Source organism: Sus scrofa, chromosome Y (genome assembly GCF_054392235.1).
Source record: "Sus scrofa isolate SSC_HxYL_T2T_F1_AM1 chromosome Y, Sscrofa_HxYL_maternal_Yorkshire_Landrace_v2.0, whole genome shotgun sequence".
NCBI classification, from domain to species: Eukaryota; Metazoa; Chordata; class Mammalia; order Artiodactyla; family Suidae; genus Sus; species Sus scrofa.
Genome location: NC_139402.1, coordinates 8,390,758 through 8,408,840, shown reverse-complemented (window position 1 = coordinate 8,408,840; position 18,083 = coordinate 8,390,758). Strand labels below are relative to the sequence as shown.

The following is an 18,083-nucleotide window of genomic DNA, read 5'->3' as shown; positions in this document are numbered from 1 at the left end:
TTAAACTAAGAAGTCAAATATATAAAGCAGACTAGAGACCCTTTTGCAGAAAAGAGCTCTGGGAATGCACACAGACACATGAACCTCCTGGGTAGTAGATAAAACAGATCTATACACTTAATGGAACTACAAGCCTGGCCTACAACGGTATCCCTTCAAAAGCTCTCATACAGGGAGGTCTCTGGTGGTGCAAGGGGTAAAGGATCCGGCATTGTCACTGTGGCAGCTTTGGGTCACTGCTGTGGCACAGGTTTGGCCCCTGGCCCAGGAAGTTCTAGATGCCATGGGCACAGCCCCCCCCCCCCAAAAAAAGCTCGCCTATGGATATAAGAAGAGTGTCTAGTGGTCTAGAGTAACCCAAGCAGGGTGTGCTGTGGCCCGCCATCCACATCATATGCAGCCAAGGGCATAGCGAACACGTCTGTGCCACCCAGACACCCCAACAGCTAAGCCACCACAGAAGCACTGCAGTCAAGGAGGAGTTGAGGATGGGTCCCTCTCTGAATTACATCCGCTCCTCACTCTCCCCTCTTCTGAAGGAAGACATTCAGAGGTACCCTGTCAGTGCCCCGACATTTCATAGGGAAGAGGGCAGGGCACTGGACGTTTACTTTAACTTTTTTATTTTTTCTAGTTTTATGCTGGTTTTTCATTGTGTAAAGACAGTCTCCTTTTTTTTTTTTAGGTTTTTAGTTTTTCTATTATAGTTGATTTATAGTATTCTGTCAATTCCTGCTGTACAGCAAAGTGACCCAGTCATACTTATATACATATTCTTTTTCTCACATTATTCTCCATCGTGCTCCATCACAAGTGACTAGATACAGTTTCCCGTGCGAAACAACAGGATCTCATGGCTTATCCACTCCAAAGGCAATAGTACAAACCCCAAACTTCCCATCCATCCCACTCCTTCCCCCTCCCCCTTGGCAACCACAAGTCTGTTCTCCAGGTCCATGAGTTTATTTCTTCTCTGTAGAAAACTTCCTTTGTGGCATTTATTAGATTCCAGATACAAATGATACCATATGGTATTTGTCTTTCTCTTTCTGACTGACTTAGTATGACAGTCTCTAGTTCCATCCATGTCGCTGCAAACAGTATCTCTTTTCTTCTTTTTATGGCTGAGTAGTACTCCACTAGGTATATATACCACCTGTTTTTAATTCATTCATCTGTTGATGGACATGTGGGTTGTTTCCATGTCTTGGCTATTGTGAATAGTGCTGCCATGAACAAAGGGGAGCCCGTTTCCTTTTTAAATCAAAAAGTGGTGATGAGGTGTCTCACATGGACCAGAAGGAGAAAACCATACCTCTCTCGAGACTGAGTATTTTGAGCCAAATGCTCTCCCTGCATGGGAGAAGGGGTATCTCCCCTGAGAATGGCACCCAGAGGTTTCTACGGATGGAAAGTAAGCACTGTGTATGTATTTAGATGCATCCAAGGTTGGACTTTAGCTGACTTCTTCTGGCTGTGTCCCCGATTTTCTCCTTTTATTTATTTTTGTTGTGGTGGTTCTATGGTTAGGGCCACACTACACTTTCTTCCTCATCTCCAGGTACAGATGTGGTCTGAACCTGGTTCTCAGAAGTGGGATGTGAACAGAACTGCTGCATTAAACTCCTCGGGCCGTAGGGGTGGTTCTGCCAGCCTCTCTCCCTCTCCCTTCCTGCTGGCTAAATGATGTGACACCTAGAAGGGCCCTGGGAGCCACATGATGATGGTATGGGTCTCCTGGGGCCTTGGGTGACCATTCGGAGAGAGAGCTGCCTTCACACTCCAGGTGGGAGAGAGGCGCACACCTGTCTGTGGTCTATCGTCCTGTGCTACCTCTTTGTTATAACCACTTCGCTGTTAGCCTCACATCATCAAGTGCCCCACAGTCCAGAAACTGGAAACGTCAGTCTTCACAGAGGCAACTCGTTCCCTCCTGCCTGGCTATTACGTCTCTGTTCACGAGCATCTGTGGCCAGAGCCCCAGAAGGTTCCAGCCTTCAAAAGTCCCATGGAGATCAGCCTTGTGTAATCTAAGGAGAAGAGCTTGCCTCTGTGCTCATGGATCCGTTCTTCCAGAGCATGTAAACCATCACTGCTGCATGGCTCTTGCCATGATCACCTGTGATAAAGGGTCAGCATGCCTGGAACATCCCGGAAAGGATGCCCACCAGAAGCACTCCCCCTCTGAGTCAGCACCACGTCCCTCAGCAATACAGTGGCCTGGATTCCCTAATGAGCCCGGGCTCAGCATGAGGGAGCCCGCCCAGCTCTGGCAGCAGGAGTAGACAGTCTGCCTGCAACCAACAGTCAGGTGCCAAGCCTGGCCGGGACTGACCCAGCAAAGGCGCTCAGCAGTGGACCACAGGATGTGAAATATGACCTTGGGCTAGCCTTCCCCAACTGTGGTTATGTTTCAGCAGCCACACCTCTCACGGTAAATTAATAAAACAGCAGGGGAAGCAGTCTCGCCCACTGTCTCCCCACAGATCACTGTGCAAATAAGATGCAGCTCTGCCGGCCCCAGTGCAAACCTCTGTCTCCGGCAATCACATCTCCCTGTGGGTGTCTGACAAAAGGCAGTGGAGAGGAGCCAGGTGAAAACGCTCCAGAGGCTACAGACATTCTCGCACTTGCACACGGCACAGACCCTCTCCAAAAGGAAAGCCGGGCAATGTGCAATAAGCCAGTCACAAAAGGATGGCAGGTGAGAGTTCCCATTGTGGCGCAGCAGAAACGAAGCCAACGAGTATCCATGAGGAAGCTGGTTCGATCCCTTGCTCAGAGGGTTAAGGATCCAGTGTTGCCGTGAGCTGTGGTGTAGGTCGCAGATGTGCTTCAATTCCCATGTGGCTGTGGCTGTGGTGTAGGCTGGCGGCTACAGCCCCTATTCAATCCCTAGCCTGGGAACTTCCATACGCTGTGGGCACGGCCCTAAAAAAAGCAAACAACAACGAAAAGGATGAAAAGAGTATGATTGTGCTCATGTGGGGTCCCTAGAGTAGCCTAATGCACGAGACAGAAGAGAGAATGGTGGTCCCAGGGCTGAAGAGAGAAGAGGATGGGAACTAGGGACTACTGGGGACAGAGGTCCAGTTCTGCAAGATGAAAGAGCTCTGGAGGTGGAGGGTGGGGGTGGCTGCATGCAATGTGAATAAATGCTACGGAATGTACGCTTTAAAAATGGTTAAAGTGGCCCGTCTTGACTTATGCATGTGACTTCAGGTTTTAAAAAATGTAAATTAAAAAAATCATTAAAAAAAAAGAGAGAACCTAATGTGGAAATGGCCACCATGTGTGAGTGAGCTGAACCTGGCACAGCCAACTGCAGAGTGACAGGCTTAACTGCAGACTCACCACCCAGTATGCCTCTCTCTTTCTGGAAGAACAAATTCACCCAAACAACCTTCAGTGGGTGAAGGTATAAATAAACTATGATACATCAGAACAATGGACTTTTATCCAGTGTAAATAAGAAAGGAACAAAGAGGAACAGCCCCAAAAAGACAAAGAGGCACCTTCCGCACATATCACTAAGTGAAAGACGCCAGTCTGAAAAGGCTACATCCAGCGTGATTCCACCTGTAACATTTTGGAACAGGCAAGTCCATGGAAATAGTAAAAAGCTCAGTGGTTGATGAGCGTTGGGGATGAGAAAGGATGGCAGGACAGAGGGGATTTTGGGGGCAGTGAAAATACTTTGTATTTCATACATGATAGAAACATGCCATTGCACATTTGTTTAAACCCACAGAACAGACAACCCTAAGGGTGAACCTTATGTGAACCATGGACCCTGGAAGATGATGACATGTGAACATAAGCTCATCGGTTGTAACAAGTGCACCATCTGATGGTAGGGAGGCTGTGCAGGTACATGGTGGGGATGGGGGGTATGCATATGAGAAATCTCTATATCATCCCCCCAACTTTGGGGTGAACCTAAAACTGCTCTTTTAAAAGTCTTAATAAAGAAAAAAAAAAAAAACACTGTGAAAACAATAAAGTTCTCCATCACCAGCATCAGCGAAAAGGAGCAACGTCATATTATGTAAAGATATGCAAATTAATTACAAACTCCTTGATCATGAGCATTACACAACAATAAAACCAAACCCAATTCACAAAGTAAAGCAAACAAAACCACAACATCAATAAAGTCCGAACTCTTGTTTATTTAATGTGATTGAAACTTGGGCATCGCTGAAACGGAATGGATGCTTACAACCTAATTGTGAAAGACTTAAACATAACACAAGACGCCATCAAACTCCTAGAAGAGAACATAAGCAAAACATTCTCTGACATCAACCTTACAAATGTTTTCTTAGGTCAGTCTCCCAAAGCAACAGAAATAAAAGCAAAAATATACTAATAGGACCGAAGCAAACTGACAAGCTTTTGCACAGCAAAGGAAACCACACACACACACACACATACACAAAACCCCCCAAAAAGACAACCTACGGAATGGGAGAAAAATAGTTTCAAACGATGCAACTGACAAGGGCTTAATCTCTCAAATATGCAAACAACCTACACAACTCAACAGCAAAAAAAAAAAACAAAAACAAAAACAAAAAAACAACAACCCAAGTGAAAAATGGGCAAAAGACCTGCATAGACATTTCTCCAAAGAAGATATATAGATGGCCAACAGGCACATGAAAAAATGCTCAACATCGCTAATTATCAGGGAAGTGCAAATCAAAACTACGAGGTACCACCTCACACCACTCAGAATGGCTGTCATTATTAACAAGTCAACAAATAAATGCTGGAGAGGATGTGGAGGCAAGGCAACCCTCCTGCAATGTCAGGGGAAATGTGAAGTGGTTCAACCACTATCGAAAACAGTGTGGAGGTACCTCAGAAAACTAAATATAAACTGTCATAGCAATCCCACTCTGGGAATATATCCAGACAAAACTTTCCTTGAAAAGTTCATGTGTTCATTGCAGCGCTATTCACAATAGCCAAGACGTAGAAACAACCTAAATGTCCACTGACAGATGAATGGTTTAAGAAGATGTGGTACATATACCCAATGGAATACTACTCAGCCATCAAAAAGAACAAAAGAATGCCATTCGCAGCAACATGAATGGAACTAGAGACTCTCATACTGAATGAAGTAAATCAGAAAGAGAAAGATAAATACCATATGATATCACATACCTGGAATCTAACAGATGGCACAAATGAGCGTCTCCACAGAAAAGAAATATACGGACTTAGAGAACAGACTTGTGGTTGCCAAGGAGCTGGGGGGAGGGAGTGGGATGGACTGGGAGGCTGGAACTGATAAGCAATGAGATCCTGCTGTACAGCACTGGGAACTATATCGAGTCACTTGTGATGGAACATGATGGAGGATAATGTGAGAAAAAGAATGTATATGTGTGTATATGTGTGACTGGATCACTTTACAGTAGAAAACTGACAGAACACTATAAACCGACTATAATGGAAAAAAGAAAAATCATTAAAAAAAGAGAGAGAGAACCTAATGTGGAAATGGCCACCATGTGTGAGTGAGCTGAACCTGGCACAGCCAACTGCAGAGTGACGGGCTTAACTGCAGACTCACCAGCCAGCATGCCTCTCTCTTTCTGGAAGAACAAATTCACCCAAACAACCTACACTGAGGTCTTTTAGTTTTCACCAGGATAAACACATTATCTGGGTACATAGCCCATCTCTCTCCTCTCACTACTGGAGATGAGCAGAGGGCACCAGTGGGTGCCAAGGCAGCTGTAAACACAGGCAAACCTGCTGCCCTGAGACCCCTAGTGAGTAAAGTTAACACCTTAACAACTCAGGACTTGGCTCATTAATTTTTAGATCACCCTCAAAATGAAGACAAAAAAGAATCAGAAACAATACAGCAAAAATACAGACAAATACCAAAAATGTGTCAGTAGACCTCAAATTGGATTCGACAACCTTTGGATCAATTTTGAACTGCTTTTCTATTTCTTCCAAGAATATGTTCAGGTTGGTTCAGAAGGAAAGAAATGGGAAGAGTCTGTTCCATTATTTAATCACAGTGTGATTATGAGGGAAAATATTTAACTTCTCTAGCATGCTTTTCTTTCTTTAAAAAAGGAGATTGTGTCTAAGATCTACTCGTATCTTTCAAATTTGATTTTAAATACAATGGTTTTTGGCTGGCACATCGATATAGGCAGTATCATAAACCTTTAGCTGCAATAAAATGATTTAAAAAGTCTTTAGCCCTACATACGACAATGCTGTCACTGCCTAAAACCAGATCTCTGTGAAATGGACATTGATACATACGGCGTAAAAATGTCTTCAGTTTGGTCTTCTCAGCCAACCATGAATACACTTTCTGTACTGTCGTTAGCACAGCTCAAAACAAAGTTACAGCACCCCCATCTGCGGAGTCCTGAACTTAAGAAATCAGCTGCACTTTTCTCACACACTTCCTGCGTGTCCTATCAGCCCTATAGAGGGATGTAAATCGAAATATACCAGAGACCTGGAGCCATCTTCAGGAAAGGGTGGGGCAGTAACAAGGTGTGTCTCTGCAGGCTGCATGCGCAGCTGTTAACGCTGCCACTGCAGCATAAAGCACATAAAGATAACATAAAACTGAAGGACCTGGGAGGAGCGTCAGTGAGAAAGACAGGAGACTAGGAGTTCCCGTCGTGGCGCAGTGGTTAACGAGTCCGACTAGGAGCCATGAGGACACGGGTTCGATCCCTGGCCTCACTCACTGGGTTAAGGATCCGGCATCGCTGTAAGCTGTGCTGTAGGTCTCGGATGCGGCTCGGATCCAGCGTTGCTGTGGCTCTGGTGAAGGCCAGTAGCTACAGCTCCAATTGGACCCCTAGCCTGGGAACCTCCATATGCTGTGGGAGCGGCCCTAGAAATGGCAAAAAGACAAAAAAAGAGAGAGAGAGAGAGACAGGAGACTGAATTCAGCAAAGGGCTGCCACTGCTAAGCCCTGGTAGTACAAGTGACCCCAAAAGACTAACCCCCGGCAGTACAAGTGACCCCAAAAGACAATGTGAATGAAAGAAAACCAAGAATAACTCGGATACTCCCGTAATTATTTACATGTTGCAACACTGACAGGTCAACCTCTGAAGTATCAGATTTTAAAAGGAAACTGTAAACGCGTTCTTAAGTGTTTTTATGTAAGTATCACGTGTAGGAAAATTAACTTGATGCAATGAAGATACAGGTTTACGATTGTCATAGGGATTAGGACTATACTTTGTGCGGTGAAAGCATATAAACAATGCCAAGTATGGAGTTCCCTTCATGGCTCAGCCGGTCACAATCCTGACTAGGAGCCATGAGGATGCAGGTTTGATCCCTGCCCTTGCTCAGTGGGTTGAGGATCCAGTGTCACCGTGAGCTGTGGTGTAGGTTGCAGACGCGGCTCCGATCCTGTGTTGCTGTGGCTGGGATGTAGGCCAGCAGCTGCAGCTCTGACTGGACCGCTAGCCTGGGAACCTCCATATGTGGTGGGTTCAGCCTTCAAAAGACAACAAAAACCAAAAAATAATGTCAGGTAATTTTCTTTTGACCTCTTCCTTGAAATCAAATTGAAAAAAACCTCAAGGTATCAGTGAACAGTTAACTTTTCAGAGTATTTTCTTTTCTTTAATAAGTGCACAGAGAGGAAAAGATAGGACAGCTTTAATATTTTTTAGAATTTTAATAGTAAAAACTTGTTCCTTCTCCTTGGCACAAATATCATCTGCTTCAACATAGCTAATTTCTTCTCAAAGGTTTGCTCCACTTGGGAGTCCCACGTCGCCTTGATGCCACGGATAGAAACTTGGGGAGATGGGCCAAGTTGGCTGAGCTGCCCTCCTCTCATGAGAACGTCACAACCACAACTATCTGCAGAATAACCATGGCTGAACACACAAAGCAAAACGACCTGGACTTTCTATCAGTGTAAAACAGGCGTCCATGAAGAGAAAGTCCTTGTACAAAACGAAAAAGGCAGCTTTAGCATGATGTACTAGAACACTGCTTCCTGTCTTACGTTATTGTAAAAAGGATGTTGACGTATAAATAAAACAAATAAAATAAAACAAAGAAAACACGCTACGTCATGTCGGATTAAGAGAATTTAAGATCCTGGGCTAAGGCAGCATGAAAGTTCTGGACCAAATTAAATTCCATTCACAGGTTACAAGTGGTTTTCGGTCAGCGTCTCAATGAACACAATTTCAATCTTTTGGTCAATTCAAAGTTGTTGAACCAAAACACGCTGAATAATAACATCTTAAAAGTAAACGGAGCCCAAAAAGGAAATGGTACATGCCAGGACCCCTAATTCAGAAAAAAATGGTAGATGAAAATGTTCCCAACTCTTGACCTTGAGGGAAACTCAGATTTGGGTACAGTAATCATATCCTCAGTCAGGAAGCCGAGCACTGGCCACTGTTTAAAACCTCCCTGCCGACATGCACATACGTGCCTGCTCTCTTAAGGGTTCACAGAGTCTTAGGCAGCCTGGAATAAGATGAGAAAGGAATGAAACGCTTACATTTCAGGATCATTAAGAAATTGAAACCCATCTATTCAACTTCCAAACACATCTTCTTCTTTCAGAGCTTCAGGTTTATATTTAAATAATCTGTTTTTATCAAGCATCAACAATCCAAATATGTATTTTCACTCCTGGTAAATGCTGGCAAGACAAGGAATGATGGGGAGAGCCCAAACCAACTTTGAAAAGTGAAAAAAAAAGATGAAGTTATTAAATTGGGTCCTATTTTGTAATATCCTAGAATCTCAGACACGACTGTGATTTTCCAAAAGGGCAGGTTCCGAAGAAGAATTTGAGATTTACATAGCAACACAAATGATGGTCGGAAAAATGTGGGGCAAAAATTTAAGAATCCCCAGAAGAGACAGATGGGGAATTGAAGGATTTCTGAAGAGTCAGTTCTTAAATGACAAAGGAAGATGCAAACTATGATACTTAGCATGCATAAGCAATGAGGTCCTACTGTCCAGCACAGGGAACTCCATCCAGTCTCTTGGGAGAGACCAGGATGGAAGATTACGTAAGAAAGGGAATGTATGTATATGTATGATGGGGTCACCTGGCTGTACTGCAGAAGCTGGCACGACACTGTAAATCAGTTACAATTTTTTTAATGTAAAAAAAGAAACAGAATTTTCACCAACCCTACTACCCCTAAAAATCACAGGATGATGTGCCTTAAAAAAAAATCACATGTAAAGAAAAAGGGCATGATTGAAGTTTGTGGAAAATCAAGCTTTTTGGACATCAGAATAAGTATACTCTGGTACAATGTAACTACACTTGATCTTAGCCAAAAGGCCGAGAAGCGATGGTACAATGTAACTACAAATTAAGCTTGACACAAGCAGGGAACTGCTGAGTCTGCATCGGTCACTCTCTTACTGCAGGTCCTACTCTTACATCCTCAGCCCCTCGGAACCCCCTCTGGATGTTCTGGTCAGCCGATCCTACCATGTACCGTAGACTAGTTCTGCTGCTACATGCAAAGTGACTCTGGTCTATCTTTATCCATTTCTCCTGGTTTCTGCAGTGTATCTGACAGCTTCTCGATCTTTGCAAGGAGAACGTGCACACGTTAAGATTCCAAATAAAGAAACACAATGTGGTTGATTCAAAATAAATCAAAACCACAGAATAGGAAAGGGCTTCAGGGTCAGAAGATGAGGTGTTAAAATACCAATTCTCCCAGTGGGGAGGCACTAACACCCCGATGTGGGTACATTCCTTCTCTCCCTCTTTCTCATGTGTCCACTTCTCTGAGCCAACGCTCCGCAAGACGACTGTTTTCTAAAGTCAGACTCAGATCTGTGAAAATTCTGAGCCAAGTGAGAAGACCTCGAGGGAATGCGACACAGAGGTGCCAGGACGCGAGGCAGAAGACCAAGTTCTAGGTCAAGACGGACGTGGAAGCCACCATGTGCCCCCAAGGAAGCCCTGTAACTAGAGCAATGCTGCGGAAATGGTGCAGATTTGGGGAGAGACGAGATGCCTCTGAATCCATTAATCCAAATTTGTCAAGAGCAGAGGGTAAATGGAATCTCAGGGTCTGGGTGGGAATTAAATCACACATGCCTGTAGAGGAGGGGCTGGGGACCAGTCACTGGCATCCTGTGAGCGCACGTCCCCACTCAGGTCCAGATCGTCAGATCGTGGGGACACACCTGCCACCTGTGCTAGTGGGAGAAGCCGTCGGCAGGCGGTGCACGTGCCAGCCTGGCTCTGCTCAGGACCTCCCCTTCTGCAGAGGGCCGCCACCCTCCCCTGTGTACACAACCCGACCCACTCCTCAAGGCCAAGGTCAAACCCACTTTCCCAGGAGAGCCTTTGCTGTTCCCCTGCCTCAGCCATCTTCCCCTCTGAATCCCCAGCGCAATTATCTGTCCTCATGCCCTCACCATCCCAGCCACATTACCAATGCCTTACTGCTCCCAACCTTTCGAATTCTTTCTCTTTCTCTCTCTCTCTCTTTTTTTTTTTTTTTTTTTTTTTTTTTTGTCTTTCATCTTTTTAGGGCTGCACCTGCAGCATATGGAAGTTCCCAGGCTAGGGGTCCAATTGGAGCTACAGCTGCTGGCCTACACCACAGCCACAGCCACATCCACAGCCACGCGGGATCCGAGCCGCGTCTGTGACCTACACCACAGCTCATGGCAACGCCGGATCCTTAACCCACTGAGCAAGACCAGGGATCAAACCCACAACCTCATGCCTCCTAGGCAGATTCGTTTTCCCTGCGCCACGATGGGAATTCCATGGAATTTTTATTGTTGATCTACAATGCTGTGCCAATCTCTGCTGTATAGTAAAGTGACCCAGTTATACATATATATATACACACACACACATATATATACATACACGCAATCTTTTCCATTATGGTTTATCACCGGATATTGAATATAGTTCCCTGTGCTAAAGAGCAGGACCTTGTTGTTTATTCATTCTACATGTAATAGTTTGCATCTGCTAATCCCAAACTCCCAACCCATCCCTCCCTTAAACTCCTCCCCCTTGGCAACTGTAAGTCTGTTCTCCATGTCTGTAAGTCTGTTTCTGTCTCATAGATAAGGACATGTATGTCATATTCTTTTTTGGTCATGCCCAAGGCATGTGGAAGTGCCCATCCAGGGATCAAACCTGCTCCACAGCAGTGACTCAAGCTGGTGCAATGACAAAGCCAGATTCTTTTTTTTTTTTTTTTTTGTCTTTTTTTTTTTGTTGTTGTTGTTGTTGTTGTTGCTATTTCTTGGGCCACTCCCGCGGCATATGGAGGTTCCCAGGCTAGGGGTCCAATCGGAGCTGTAGCCACCGGCCTGCGCCAGAGCCACAGCAACGCGGGATCCGAGCCGTGTCTGCAACCTACACCACAGCTCACAGCAACGCCGGATCGTTAACCCACTGAGCAAGGGCAGGGACCGAACCCGCGACCTCATGGTTCCTAGTTGGATTCGTTAACCACTGCGCCACGACGGGAACTCCCAAAGCCAGATTCTTAATCCACTGCTCTATAGGAGAACGCCTTTTGTGTCATATTTTAGATTCCACATACAATCATATGATATCATATGGTATTTGTCTTTCTTTGTCTGACTTACTTGGTTTAGTATGATAATTTCTAGGTCCATCCATGTTGCTGCAAATGGCATTATTTCATTTTTATGGCTGAGTAGTATTCCATTTAACAAAGAATTTTTTAACTCACTGCTTATGATTTTTCCACATGTGCATTTAAACTTACCATCTTTAGTCTGTAGCAGGCCAGCAAAAATAGATATAACTATAAAATATTTTAAAATTTATTTTATTAGCTTTCTTTTCCAAAATGCATTTGCATATGTCTGCCACTTCATCCTTCTACCATCTCAGCAGAGAAAGATATGCCAAACATACTGGCCACACCCAACGCATTTGGAAGTTCCCAGGCCAGGGACTGAATCCCAGCTGTACAGTAGCCTATGCTGCAGCTGCGGCAATGCTGGACCCTTTGAACCCACTGCGTTGGTCCAGGATAGAACCTGCGCCTCCGTAGTGACCCAAGCCGCTATCGTCTGATTCCTAACCCACTGTGCTGTGGCAGGAACTCCCTGAGTTCCATTTTTTAAGATGGGAAATTCTTTCCTCAGAGGTGCTGATCTGACTTGACCAATATTTCACAGCAGGGACGCTGTTGCCTCTGTTTGTCACCACTATTCATTACGATGACTTCAACCAAAAAGCACACTGAAGATAACATTTCTCATTATTAAAAAAAAAAAAGCAAAATACACAATTTAATAAAATAAATCTTTTTATGGTAATTTTATTTTTCAATGATTTTTATTTTTTCCATTATAGCTGGTTTACAGTGTTCTGTCAATTTTCTACTGAACAGCGAAGGGACCCAGTCACACACATACATATACATTCTTTTTCTCACATTCTCCTCCATCATGTTCCATCAAAAGTGACTAGATACAGTTCCCAGGGCTATACAGCAGGATTTCATTGCTCATCCACTCCAAATGCTTAGTTTGCATCTCTTAACCCCAGACTCCCAGTCCCTCCCACTCCTTCCTCACCTTGGCAACCACCACATTCACAAAAACTAAAAAGAAGAGCACACAAGCATAAAATAAATGGAAATCACCCAACCAAAAAAAGAAAGGAACAAAGGAGAAACATAGCATCAACTGGAAAACAAGGTTTAAAATGGCAATAAATACATACTTACTAATAATTACCTTAAACATCAAGGGACTGAATGCTCCAATCAAAAGACAGAGAGTGGCAGATTGGATGAAAAAGCAAGAACCTACAATCTGCTGTCTACAAGAGGCTCCCCTCAGGGCAAAGGACACATATAGATTGAAAGTGAAGGGATGAGAAAAGATACTTCATGCCAATGGCCTTGGAGAATAAAAGAAATCTCAAAACGAGCATCTAGTATTTATGTATGCCTCAGTGTTCCAAGAGAAAAACTGACATTTGAGTTGCTCATTCAGACCCCATGAACACGCACCTGTTTATGTGGAAGATTCTGTTGTGCGCCTCTGCAGACTGAGAGTGACACAGGCACGGAATTCAAAACAGAGGTGGCCATGGGCTGGAGTGCTACAGCAGGCAGACAAGCCAACCTAGGAGTGTTTCTGTTCTTCTCCACTGAGGGCATTCGGACACTTAACAAAGTAGAAAGTTTTTTACACACTGTATCACTGAGTGTGGCTCCAGCAAATCCCCTCCCCAAGAACCCTTCTGAAGCACTTTTTTCTTTTTCTGTCTTCTCAGATCTAATGTCTAGCTCCCAGTCCAGTATGGGGGGGGGGGAATGCTGATGTTAAAAAAGAGTAAAACTGGGAGTTCCCAGTACGGCTCATTGGGTTGCAAGCCCGACTAGCATCCATGAGGATGAGGGTTCAATCCCTGGCCCTGCTCAGTGGGTTAGGAATCCAGCATTTCCAAGAGCTGCGGTGTAGGTCACAAACACGGCTCAGATCCTGCCCTTGCTGTGGCTGTGGTGTCGGCCAGAAGCTGCAGCTCCAATACGACCCCTAGCCTGGGAACTTCCATATGCTGCAAAACAAAACAAAAAAACGGACAGCTGTAGAAGTCACCAGTAAGGCTTTTTGGTTATGGGTCATCATACCAGTCCCATGGCTGTGCTCACAGTAACTGTGAGATAATTTCTACGGGAAAGCTCTACCTGAAGACAGTACATGATCAGAGGTGGGTGGTGAAATAAATTTACATCATCTGAAAATTCACCTGGTCTGATCACGCGAGAATACAGAGTTGGAAATGACTAACGACAAAGCAATTTAAATGTTCTTTTTTTTTTTTTTTTTTTTTTTTTGCCTTTTCAAGGGCCGCTTCCCGTGGCATATGGAGGTTCCCAGGCTAGGGGTCAAATTGGAGCTGTAGTCACCAGCCTATGCCAGAGCCACAGCAACGCGGGATCCGAGCCGCGTCTGCAACCTACACCACAGCTCACGGCAACGCCGGATCCTTAACCCATAGAGCAAGGCCAGGGATCGAACCCACAATCTCATGCTTCCTAGTCGGATTCGTTAACCACTGCACCACGACGGGAACTCCAGCAATTTAAATGTTCTTAAAACAGGAGTTCCTGCCGTGGCACAGCGGAAACGAATCCTACGAACCATGAGGTTTCGGGTTTGATCCTTGGCCTCACTCCATGGGTTAAAGATCCAGCATTGCCATGAGCTGCAGTGTAGGTCACAGACGCGGCTCAGATCTGGTGTTGCAATGGCTCTGGCGTACGCCAGCGGCTACAGCTCTGATTGGACCCCTAGCCTGGGAACCTCCATATGCCATGGATGCAGCCCCAAAAGGACAAAAGACTAAATAAATAAATATATAAATATTCTTAAAACAAACAAGCTTGGGGGAGCAGGGAGGTGCGAAGGGGCATTAACTTAGCCAATGCAACCAAATTCCCTATTTGGCATTTTGACATCTTTTGAGATCAGAGTAGAGCAAACTCCTTCTCAAAACTTACTCAGATGAACATGTTGATATATCACCATGCTAATAAGGATGATTCCACCAAGCTCCAAGGCGGGATGTGGTTGAACTATAGCATTACATTGAAACAGTCCTTATTCACCAAAGGCATTTACAATGACTCCTTTGAGAAGGAAGAATCATGGTTTTCATGGTTCTCTTCCTTGTGAGTCCCTAGAATACAGTGTCTGACAACTTTTTCATGGGCAGACGAGCATATCTTCATTTCAGTGTGAGAACACATTCAAAGAGCTTCGACAAAGAGATGAAGTACCACTTTCTTTCAAGTGGCACAATGCCACCTTTTTTTTTTTTTTTGTATCTCTAAATGTGGGGGCCAGAGTACATAACACATTCAGAACAGCCTGATTAAGACGGGATGGAAGAATTTAACATGTTTTAGAGGACAGTATCATATCCAAAGCGGTTTAAAATATATTTTTCACTTCAAGTGCAGGTACCATTTATTCAAAATAATGCTCATATGTAGAACACCGTTTAGCCAATGGAACTGGATGAAACAAATTCTTCCTATACCATTAGCACCACTACATAAGGATTTAGGTTTGTTTGTTTGTTTTGGTCTTTTGTCTTTTTAGGGCTGCACCAGTGGCACATGGATGTTACCAGGCTAGGGGTCGAATCAGAGCTACAACTGCCGGCCTGCACCACAGCCACAGCAACGCAGGATCTGAGCCACGTCTACGGCCTATGCCACAGCTCACGGTAACGCCGGATCCTTAACCCACGGAGCAAGGCCAAGGATCAAACCTGCATCCTCATGGACACTAGTCAGATTCGTTAACCACTGAGACACGATAGGAACTGTATTTAGTTGTTTCTTTTTGTTTGTTTTTGTTTTGTTTTGTTTTGTTGTTTTTGATGTGCTATCCTAGGAATTTTTCTAGGATTTGTAACGTAATTTATCTGAGAAAATGTGTTTGGAGTTCTAAACCCTCACTTACAAAGGGACTGCTGGAACTTTCCTAATGTAACAAACACTCCACCATGACAACACACAATGTTGCTTAATGGGGGGGGGGAGTCTTTATTTACCTTCTGTGATAATACAACTCGCATAACCCTGCAGTATTGAGAGCAGGCATCTCATCACCTTGAATGAAACCCTCATGAAACTGGAAAACTCTGCCTAACGTGTTTGAATCTTAAGAAGTCATTTACAGGAAATAAGAAAAATGGCTTAAACAGGGGCCTCCACACATGGGACAAGGATAGTACAGAGTTAGAAAAAGACAAAAATAGGGACTTATCTTGGAGGGCCCACAAAAGACCTAGCTGAGTGAAAATCTGGATCAAAATGGACTTTGGAACCCTGTTCTCCTCTGGGTGTTGAAATAGAGATTATTGCTTCATTTCTCAGGACCCAGCCAGGCATGGGGTGATGCTTAGGGGTAGGAGAGGTAACACTAGATTGGAAGACAGAAACGCCACCCCTCCAGCCCACTTGGCAAAGGGGAGCTGCTCAAAACCCCAACGCAACAAAGAGCAGGCGCGTCCAGCGACAAGAAGAGAGGCAGCCAGGTGTACAAGAAAAGTCACCAGATGTTATCCAGAAGGACGGCAGATTAGCATCGGGTTAGAAACACAGGCTCTGGAATGGCTTGATCTTGAGGGTGCATTCAGACTCCACCTCTTAGTAGGTATGCAACCCACTCAGGGTTTTGAAACTTCCGCCTCCACGTCTCTTCTTACGTAAAAGAGGAGTAACACTTTTAATCTGACAGAGATGTGGTAGAGGCCAAGGCGGTACGGTGCTTTCGAGGTCTGGGGCACCACTGCACCATGTGATACGACCTGATGGAGAGGCTCTGGTGTCTCCTGGGTCCAGATACAGCGCAAACCAGAAGAGGAGATGCCCTGGACAGGAGACAGGCAAGAGCCCTCTAGCAGCTCTGGAAGCAGACGGCGGTGCCTCCAAGCCCTGCGCAGCAGCACCTCCAAGATCTTGCCAAGAAAACACACTCAAAGCCAAAGGGATGTGAGCTCCATCAATCCACCTTTCAGAGACCTCACCAAGGCCCCAGACACTTGGAAAATGCTTTACTACATGGCTCCTCCTCAAAGCCAGCTCTGGGAGGTTTCCAGCTCCTGGGAGTTTGGGGGTTCAGACAGGATAGTGAGCTTCATAGAGCATGGATCTGGCTACCAGAATCAGAAAAGGCAAGGGACATCTGGTTTTTGCATTATTTTGCAAAACCAGGGTTAGACTGGTACCTGGGGACTGGATACCGGGTACCACAATGGTCCCACAGAGGGGGATTAATCTTAACACACAGGATTAACTGACCCAACCAAAGGAAATGGAATGATGCAGAGACCAGGAAATTGGTCCACCAACCAGATAGATGACCACGTGGAGAGGGCGCATGGCCAGGCATCTGGAAATGACCCTACTATGTCCTGGCTGTGTCCCCAGTGTATATGCCCTTCAACACATTCACATATTTGGCTCTCTCTTATTTCTCAAAACTGCTACAAGGTGTAAAACTGCTTCTATTCTTTTTCACGAGCTGTGCTGGTATCTGGTCGACATAGTAAAGGTAAACTTTCGTTAGCTAAGACAGAGAAGCTTCCAAAGCTTTGGTGTTCCGATGGCTAATCAAATACCTCACGTACCAATGTTGGTGCAGACCCAGCTCTTCTCAGGTCATCTGCCACCATCATTTCAGGTTTGCCTAGTTCTTCCTGCTCTGTCTGAGAAACAGAGGGCTTTAGTTCACTTCCAAAACATGAGAATAAACCCTACCAGGAGACTTCCCGAGACTGAATTCTTTCTGCCTCTTCCATGATGTTGGATGAGAGCTTCCTTATACAAATCAGAGCAACTGAAGCAGGTAGGCATGATAAAATCTCACCCAAGGGTGCAGCCTTCAGAGGTTTAATGACCACATCACCCATGGTCACCCCACACTGATCTACGCTGGCCACTGGAGATCATCTTATTTCTTTGTTTGAGGTAATGAACATAGGCATGGCAGGACTCAGTCTGGACTGCGACATTTTTAAGTAAGATATGTCCAGAAGAACAGGGACTGCAAGAAGTAGCCACAACGTGGGCAGTGCACCGTTTGACTTTGTTAGCGGATAAGGTTTTAATGCATGGGAAAAGCATTCATCAACTTCAGGGCAGTTCAGAAGAACCAGAACGGGAAAGAAATGTAAAGCCGACTCTTATCAATGCTTATCTGCCTACCTACTCATGCCTATACGCAGGTAACCCACGAGGCTGCATACAGAGTATTTCAGTGTCAGCTGGGTAACTAACTCCAGATAGTTAACTACCCATCTTCTCATCAACTTGGACTCAGCAGCAGGCAACGCCCTCCACGTTTTAATCATTCACGTTCTGTGAATGATTTGGCTAATGACTGAACTTGCTGTACCAACTGGGAGATGGTTTAGAGATCAGAGAGAAGAAGCTGCAGGAAGTCCAGGAGGGTGACTTTATACCAAGGTGAATAACCCATGGAGTAAGCCCTCACCTCACAAGCTGTGGTTAAGTACACCCAGCAATCACCCCAT

General features: G+C 44.9%; 1 long non-coding RNA gene and 1 other non-coding gene across 31 annotated transcripts in view; both read right to left on the bottom strand.

Moving 5' to 3' along the window:
* LOC102166211 (uncharacterized) overlaps positions 1-18,083 on the bottom strand; it is a 544,835-nt gene that overhangs the window by 392,026 nt on the left and 134,726 nt on the right. Inside the window, exon 5 of one of the 30 annotated variants that reach the window (XR_014836109.1) lies at positions 14,844-15,318. The exons of the other annotated variants lie outside the window; for them this stretch is intronic. This is a non-coding gene — a long non-coding RNA (uncharacterized LOC102166211). Of the gene's footprint in view, positions 1-14,843; positions 15,319-18,083 lie in introns of those variants that run through there. 30 annotated transcript variants of the gene reach the window in all.
* LOC146394349 (U2 spliceosomal RNA) lies at positions 9,167-9,350 on the bottom strand. The gene has a single exon (XR_014836247.1). It is a non-coding gene; the product is annotated as a U2 spliceosomal RNA (small nuclear RNA).